A 7,595-nucleotide genomic window follows, 5' to 3' on the forward strand; every position below is an offset into this window, starting at 1 on the left:
CCATTACGGTAATTTATATTTATGGAAAGATAGTGGGGCCCACATCTAATATTCACACGGACAACATAATCCGTGTGAGATGAGCATTACTCCCCCTCCAAACCGCACGGTAACTCAATCTGTGCGTGTACAGTGGGCAAAAGCTATCACACACTGAAATCAGTGTGAGAAAGTCTTATTAATCTGTGGGTAATTGTTGTTTTGCTAGTAGTGAGTATTATGAGTCGATCTTCCGAGCTGGTAGGTCTGATCCTACTGCTCTTAACACTGTCCTTGATTGCCTGCAACCTAGGGTTTTTGACAGGACCCGCCCCGATTTTCACCCTGAAATCCGAAGAGGCCCTGCGGGGCCCACTTTAGAAGAAATTCTACCAAAAATTTGACAGAACTTCCCCTAAAAATGGACAACCCAAAACCTGTAGAAAAACATCCACACTTCTAAATCATCCATCCTTATTCTCCTGGAGCCACCCTGCTCCCTATATCACAACATCTCTCATATCACAAAACAATTCTGAAACTTAAGAATATTAATCTCAAGAGATATCAGAGCAATCTATTTCTCAGGCGTACAAGAAGGTAGAATACAAGATAAACTACCAATACTTTTATAATGCGGAAGCTACGACAGCTATGCCTCAACCCCAAGTACGCTCGACCTCAAGCTAAACTGGCCTGCAAACTGGGCATTTAAAACCGAAGGGCCCAGGGGAAAACATTTAAAATCCGTTAGAGTGAGTGGACGAAAAATAAGTAATTTCAAATGAATAAGTAAAACTTAATGCTTTCCCAAGTTATTCTCTAAAACTTCGCATGCAGTAACAATCTTGAACACACTCTTAATCATCCTCTTTACTGAAATCTCAATCACGTAACAAGAACATCTTGAAGTCTCTTAAAATCTCATCCTCAATCCTTATAAAACATCATTTTCATGAGGCTCGTTTGATGACTAGAAAGGACTGCTGTCTAGTCATCTCATGCCATCTAGGAGGGACTGCCACCCAGATGACGCATCGGAAGGGACTGACAACCGGAATAGGAGGCGGTGGATAGATGGAACTGCCAACTAGCCACATGTGGTAGACGGGACTGCCGACTAACCACAGGTAGTAGACGGGACTGCCGACCAACTACCTCATGTCATCTGGAAGGGACTGCCAACCAGGTGACGCATCGGATGGGACTGCCAACCGAGCTGTAGTCTGGAAGGGACTGCCAACCAGACCATTACCTAGAAGGGACTGCCAACTAGGTAAGATACGCATGCGCCAAAACTGGCCTCCTTAATCAACTGAATAGCCTCCTCAAGAACTGAAAATAACCTCAAAATCTCAATAAATCCTTGAAAGCATCCTCGAAAGCATAAAATCAAATACTCTGTAAATCAATAAATGCTTTCGGAAAGGAAAACTCAATCTAACTTCAAAGCTGATAAGTACGGAGCTCAAAGCTCAATAAATCTCGATAATCAATCATGCTCAAATATTCGATGAAACATTCGTACTCGTGAATCCTCATAAAAACCGATATTCGAAATCCAAAATTCTCATAATATTTTCTGAATCAGTCACTTCCCGAAAATCATTCCTCAATTCAATAACTCATGAATGACTATCTCAAAAATCTACTAAAAGCCCTCGGGAAGGAATTTCAATACTAATCTCGTAATCCATAAATAAATCTCGATAGACTAAATCTCATAAAACCATAAAACTCAATAATTCAAATTATAAATTAAATCTCAATCGGAAAAATGCTAATATACTGCATGCACAATTAATTTAAAAACAAATGTCCACTCACAGTACTATTTAGGCGACCATGCATACGAGTTCCTTCGTCGAGCAATAGCTCGGTACATCGCCCTGTACACAATTATATTCCGTGAATAACTATTCAACAATTAAATACGATTCTCAAAATCAAATCCTCATAATTACATCTCCACTTCTCCTCGGATGCAACCCAAATTATACCACTAATACCATTTCGTTAATTTAAAGGTTCCAAGGCAGAACCGAGAGATATCCGACGGCCGGATTCTCGTAATTCGATAATCGAAACCCTAAACTTCAAAAATTCATAATTAAATCCAAGCTTCTCCAAAATTCACCAAATTTCATATACAAGCTCTACAATATTTATAGGATTTAATGGGCTAAAAACTGGAATTAAAACACAGCCCAACACGCCTCCACGCGCCACCAACAGTGGCAGCGCGTGGGCCCCACGCGCCGGCGGCAACCACCTCCGATGGCCACCATATTTTGACAGCAGCACCTACACAACACACTGATCAATTTTCTCAACTACAACACATCCCAATTTTACCTTTAAACAGTCGAAATCAACCGGTGCAGAAAACCCAGAAAATCAAGAACCCTAGATTTTCAATTCTGCCTCTACACTTCAAATTGAAATGAAAGACCTTAGGGGAAATGATCTATGTCAAAAACCGAACCTTCGACGCCAATTTGGTGGCCGGAGACTGCCGGAATCTGAAAATATCGACGCTGCCTCAGAAATGCTACAGTGACCGTCATCTTCTTCTCGTTGCTGCACCTTCCACAGTTCATATTAAGCTACGAAACGAACCCAGAAATCAAGAGAAGGAAGAGAGCTTTCCAACGACATCTTACACGTCAAAATCCGTCGCCGGATGGAGGAGTTATGGCCGGAAGAAGGTGACGAGGTCGGAGAGGAAGAGAGAGTCGGGGAGAGAGAAAGGAGAGGGCTCGGTAAGTTTCCGAAAATGGAAACTTACCACAGTAACTCGTCCTATTTATAGAAACTTACCATGAACAGTAACTTTACCATTTCGTTTATAACTTTTGCATACGAACTCCGATTTTTACGTACCACATATACACGCGCTCGGTTTAACGTCCCCTACAACTTTCATGAAGGAAATTTTCTCAAATTTTGACCCGAACAAAAAGTCAACTTTTAGGGCCCCCTAAAAGCATTGAAACGACAGTAAAAGTGAAAGTAAAAGTTTTTTACCGTCCAAATGACTAGTAACCTGGTGAATTCGGGTTCGGGACGTCACAGTTTTTGCAGAAATGAATTCAGACATTACTACCCCATACTCTGATGCTGAAATAAAGAAGGCTTTATTCCAAACGCATCCATCTAAAGCACCGGGTCCAGACGGTATGTCCCCTTGTTTTTTCCAAAAATTTTGGAATGTCGTAGAAAGGGATGTTTGCCTTGCAGTCCGAGAGGTATTGAGTACTGGAAGCATTTCACAAGAGTCTAATTTCACTCACCTTACTCTTATTCCAAAGATAAAAGAGCCAAAACTTCCATCTGACTTACGGCCTATTGCCCTATGTAATGTCGTGTACAAGATTGCTTCGAAAGTTCTGACAAACAGGCTCAAGTCCAATCTTCCCCACATCATCTCCCCATTACAGAGCTCCTTCGTACCCAGTCGACTTATCTCGGACAACACCTTGGTATTTATAGAAATAGCCCACTTTATGAAGAAGCTCCGTAGACAGGCTGAGGGTTTCTTCTCCTTAAAGCTGGATATTTCCAAACCTTATGATCGATTAGAGTCGTAGTACGTACATGCCATTTTGATTGAACTGGGATTCTGTCAAAGTTGGGTGGATATTGTACTTGCAACAGTTAAATACGTTAGTTAATCCATTTTGATCAATGGCTCGCCTACAGGATTTATTTTGCCTACTAGGGGTATACGTCAAGGAGATCCCTTATCCCCATACTTGTTCATACTATGTGCAGAAGGTCTCTCTGCACTTATCTCCTCCTCTGTTCAAATTAGAACAATCAAAGGCTTAAAGATGAGTCCTATAGCTCCTACTATCCATCATCTTCTCTTTGCAGATGATAGCTTCCTCTTTGGTGAAGCCTCGAGTCGTGAATGTCGAGCTTTCAAACAGGTACTGTCTATCTATGCACAAGCTTCTAGGCAACATATCAATTTACAGAAGTCTAGTGTTGTTTTTAGTGGCAATGTCAGTCTACAGAACAGAAATATTTTGGCAGGCATACTTGGTGTGCCTATCCAAGTTGGACATACCATAAAGGCTGTCTTTGCCTATCTAAAGGAGAGACTGTCCAAGAAACTCATTAGCTGGCATTCTAAAATCCTGAGTTCCGGAGGTAATGAACTTCTTATCAAGGTTGTTGCTCAAACTTTGCCTAACTACGTGATGAATTGTTATGCCTTACCTAAATCTATGTGTGATGAGCTTCAGTAGTTATGTTGTCAATTTTTCTGGGGGAGTATCGTTGGAGGTCTTGGGAAAGAATGTGTCTCCCCAAAGACAAAGGTGGTATGGGATTTAAACATCTACATTCTCACAATCTAGCAATGCTATCGAAATAGGGCTGGAGGTTGCTTTCTCAACCAGAATCACTTGTGGCATAAGTTTTTAAAGCTGTGTATTATCCATACGAAACTTTTCTTACAACGGATATGGGTGAATGACCCTCCTATTCTTGGCGAAGTCTGATGGAGGCAAGGCCGGTGCAACAAGCTGGTTTGCTTTGGCGTATTGGTGATGGTCAATCAGTCAACATTTGGGAAGAGGATTGGATACCAAATGTCTTTCATTATTCAATAACACGACCTACAGATTCGGTTTTTGAAAGAGTCTCGGACTTGTTCAACACTAATTCTTTGTCCTAGGATGTTGCAGTAGTTCATGCATGTTTTGAACCCTGACCTGATGCACATTTACGCAAGCGTACATATCATTGTCAAGATAGGGAAGTATTAAGCCTAAAATTATCGTACCAAGGGGATTAGTGGCTAACCCACAATCCTTGGATAGTCGGAACTAGAGTCACTAAGCAAATAAAGGAAAAAGAAAAAGAAAAAGAATAAAAATGCTATTCTAAGGTACCAAGCCTTAGCAATACTTGGCTTTGGTGAAACCAAAGCCTAATCAAAACTAAGAGCCTAGTGATGGCTATTTACAATGAGATAGAAATTGTCATTCAACATTGTGATTGTAATTTTCTAAAATACTAAGCCAAAAACTAAATTAACAACAACAACTAAAAACAAAGAAAAAAACTAAAAGAGAGATAGAATTGGGTACTAGGGATCACTCTCTAGCAATTTCAATGCAACAAACACATTTCAAGCAAACAAACATATCTTCATGAGAACCAAATCCTGTACTTAATGCCGGTCAAGGCCACTAAGCCGAATTTCCTTGAGGGTATTCACATTTTCGATTAAGACAAATATGAACTCTCTAACTCATGAATTATTACCTTACCAGGGCTACCAAAACATGAGCTAAAAGCGTAGAGCTCCAGAAATTAGGGATTTAAGCATGCAATAGTTACAACCTAAAATGTAATGATTACGTAATTCTCTACCTAATGCCGGTTAAGGCCACTAAGTCAATTTCTCTTATTTGGTATCCATTCTTCTGGTTAAGGCAAGAATGAACTCTCTAACCCTAATCTATGCCTTGTTAGGGCCACAACATCTAGGATTAAAGGCGAATGGCACAAGAAAATAGAAACTTAGGCAATCATTAATTCTCGATTAAGCAACTACTTGACACACCACACTAATTACATGAAGCTAGTGAACAAAAGAATCACCAATTGTATCACACAACACAAATCTCAAAACATAACAAAGTGAGTGCTCAATTCCCTAAAAATTATGCATCAAGAATCAATTGACATAGTAATTAGAGTGCACCCATATGAAAATACATTATTTATCACTTGAAAATATGTTCATTACATCAAAATTGAGCTAGAGTTAGAAACCCTAGCTCTCAAAAGTAACTACTCACAACCCATATTAATGAACATCAAAATTACAAAATTCAAATAGCAAAGAGTAGAGAAGTGTAGGAGAAAACAAAGATAGTCACAAATAGCTATGAAGTTAGCATGACTAGCCTTGAATTACAACCCCACAAAATACCCAAATCTTGAATCTTGTAGAGATTGAACTCCTTGATAGATCCTTGAAGCTTTGTGTGAGTAGTTCTTCAAATCTCAAAAGAAATTATAAAGAAAAGAGGAAAATGGAGGGGAAGGAGGGAGAGGGCAGCAGCCCTCCCCTTTGGAAATTTGGTGAGCGGTGCTGTTCTATGTAGAGGATAATTAGGTCGTGGTCTCCATATATGTATATATAGGGTGCTGTTCATGTAGAAAGGAATGGATCAAGTCAATGGCTGACGTGTAGCCACGTGGTGAAGAGAAAAACTTTTGGTCAGCAATGTTTAATTAAGCAAATGGTTTGCTTAATTAAATGGGCAACACGTGTGCAGCAACATTTCTTCTTTTATTTTCTTTTATTTATTTATTTCTTTTCTCTTTCACCAACTGCCAACACATGGGCTTCACACACTGATGACGTTGACCTTTGTCAACACATTGATCGACTGTTGATTTTTCCTATCATTTTGTCGGAAACTCTAATTTGCTCCAATGTCTAGCCATTTTTCCTTGATTTCCACAACTCCGCTTATTTACTACAAAATAAATAAAAACAAATTAATTACATTATAATTAACTTAAGGATTATCTTAATTCTAGTATTTAGAATGCAATTACGCTCATAAAAATACGTGTAATCACACCCCCGCACTTAAACTTTGCTTGTCCCCAAGCAAACTAAATGTAAATCTAATCCAAAAATCTACTAACTAACAAACATAAAGATAGTGTACTATTAGCCTTTCCAACCATAATCCTCAGAGAACTAATTATGTACATGATCATGAGTCAACAAAGTACAACATCGAATTTATGAATTTGTGAAGTAACTAAGATGCATATGTGAGAAATGCTCAAGTATATGCATGTGTTGACCATGTGTCAAATCAATCCACCATAATCAAATAGGCACATAGAAGACCCGATATAACCCACTAAACTCACATAGGTTCACTAAATATTACCGCTCAAGTGTTTAGGGGCTATATGTGTTTCACTCAAAAGCAATTTCACAACACACGCCACCATATGCTTGCTTTTCGATCTCAACTCCGCTAGGTAGCTCACAACATTCAAGATCAAGAGGTCTTTTATTTGGTTGTAATAGGCCTTAGGGTAAATGGCTAATAGAAATGAAGGATAAGGAAAGACAAGGTCCATGTAAGTCAGTGAAGTAACTTTCTCTTGTAGAGATTTAAGACTTTTGCTTTCAAATGCTAACTCACTCATTCTAATCTCAATATACAACCCACTCTAAACTATGTACGATACTTTACTTTCTTTCTATTTTTGGATTTTCTTCTATTTGACTTTCTCTTCTTCTTTTTTTCCCCCTTTTTCTTTTTTTTTCTTTTCTTTTCAAACAACTCTTCTTCTTCTTCTTCTTCTTTTTTTTGAAACTTTCTTTTCTAAACAAAATCGCTCACCCCCACACTTATTCTTTTGTAACCTCACACTTTTGACTTTTTCTTTCTTTTGAAGCACTCAAACATAAAGTCATTCTCTCAAATCACTTCACCAACTACTATGGAAGGTAGGATAAAAGTGTATTGGCTAGGTAGGGATTTGAGGTGTAAATGAATAAAAGGCTAAATATATAAATAGGCTCAAAGTGGCAATCTAGTGGTAAATATTTTTGGGCACATGCT

The sequence above is a fragment of the Rosa chinensis genome, chromosome 7 (genome assembly GCF_002994745.2).
Source record: "Rosa chinensis cultivar Old Blush chromosome 7, RchiOBHm-V2, whole genome shotgun sequence".
NCBI classification, from domain to species: domain Eukaryota; kingdom Viridiplantae; phylum Streptophyta; class Magnoliopsida; order Rosales; family Rosaceae; genus Rosa; species Rosa chinensis.